This window comes from Schistocerca americana, chromosome 6 (genome assembly GCF_021461395.2).
Source record: "Schistocerca americana isolate TAMUIC-IGC-003095 chromosome 6, iqSchAmer2.1, whole genome shotgun sequence".
Taxonomy (NCBI): domain Eukaryota; kingdom Metazoa; phylum Arthropoda; class Insecta; order Orthoptera; family Acrididae; genus Schistocerca; species Schistocerca americana.
Window position 1 is genome coordinate 237,169,801 of NC_060124.1, and position 1,754 is coordinate 237,171,554.

The window sequence follows — 1,754 nt, forward strand, 5'->3', positions numbered from 1 at the left end:
TCCATATTCTGCTAACAGTCATTGGATCTCGACCAACGCGAGCAGCAATGTCGCGATACGATAAACAGCAATCGCGATAGGCTACAATCCGACCTTTATCAAAGTCGGAAACGTGATGGTACACATTTCTCCTCCTTACACGAGGCATCACAACAACGTTTCACCAGGCAACGCCGGTCAACTGCTGTTTGTGTATGAGAAATGAGAAATCGGTTGGAAACTTTTCTCAAGTCAGCACGTTGTAGGTGTCGCCACCGGCGCCAACCTTGTGTGAATACTCTGAAAAGCTAATCAGTTGCATATCACAGCATCTTCTTCCTGTCGGTTAAATTTCGCGTCTGTAGCACGTCATCTTCATGGTGTAGCAATTTTAATGGCCAGTAGTGTAGAATTTTGATGAAACTAAAAAGTGTCTTGTTTGCTGTTGCTGAGCGGGCATCCGTTTCCATATCTGTTCCGTTGTTATTACTAAAAAGACTTCCTAGGTACTTGTAGTGGTCAACAGTCTTGAAATTGAATTCATCTACAGTCAAAGGTGCATCTTTTCAGGTTTTCTTAGCTATGGGCAGTATGGGCAGTTATTCTCTCTTTTCCTTCATCAACACGCACTCCTGTTTTCTCAGGAATTCTGTAGTAATTTTGAATCATTCTGATTAATTCTGTTTTGGAACTACTTATTAGTGCTACAGCATCTGCATAGGCAAGTCTTGTAATGTTCACATTCTGTAGCTGGATCCCTTGTGGACTGGTTTTAGAAAATTCTCTATCTATTTTTTCTGGGACAAGGTTAAATAAAGTAGGTGAAATGGCATCCCCTTGTCCCAGTCCAGTGTACACCTTAAAATCTTCAGTTTCTCTTACCTGTGTCTTTATGCGACATAAAGTTTCGTCTATACACATTTTAACTAATCTGATTAATTTTGATGGCATTTTAAATTCATTATATTTAAGAGTGTCTGTCGGTGTATGCTATCATAGTCCTTTTAAAATCTACGAAGTAGTTATAACAAACAAGTCGATCATTCTTCTTAAATATGGGGCACACAGTTGCAGTTTTCCAATCTGCAGGAATGTTTTCTGTCTTCCATTTTGTTTCTATTAACGCCTGTATTTATAATAGGCAACGGCCTTGCCGCAGTGGATACACCGGTTCCCGTGAGATCACCGAAGTTAAGCGCTGTCGGGCGTGGTCGGCACTTGGATGGGTGACCATCCAGCCGCCATGCGCTGTTGCCATTTTTCGGGGTGCACTCAGCCTCGTGATGCCAATTGAGGAGCTACTCGACCGAATAGTAGCGGCTCCGGTCAAAGAAAACCATCATAACGACCGGGAGAGCGGTGTGCTGACCACACGCCCCTCCTATGCGCATCCTCAACTGAGGATGATACGGCGGTCGGATGGTCCCGATGGGCCACTTGTGGCCTGAAGACGGAGTGCTGTATTTACAATTCCAGTTGTGGGCCTCCATTCCTTAATAACTGGTCTTCGCCACAAGCCTTGTTATTCTTTAATTTCTTTATTGCTTGCTGTATTTCATTTACTGATGGGGTAGTAACTGTATCAGTTGTATCAGTTGTATCAGGTTCTCACGATTTAAAGTAATAGTGTGGGTCATTGCAGTTGAGAAGTTCTGAAAAGTATGTCTTCCATCTTTTTTGTATGTCACTTTTGTTGGTCCTTTACAAACTGTTCCCTTTAATTGAATTTAGCAAAGGATTTTTTTAATTTTGATACATCTGCCTTGTCCTGTGAA

The 1,754-nt window shown here is 42.2% G+C and overlaps 1 pseudogene; it reads left to right on the plus strand.

The window, feature by feature from the left end:
• Positions 1 to 1,119: 1,119 nt before the first annotated feature.
• Positions 1,120 to 1,236, plus strand: LOC124620588 (annotated as a pseudogene).
• The last annotated feature ends 518 nt before the right edge of the window (positions 1,237 to 1,754 follow it).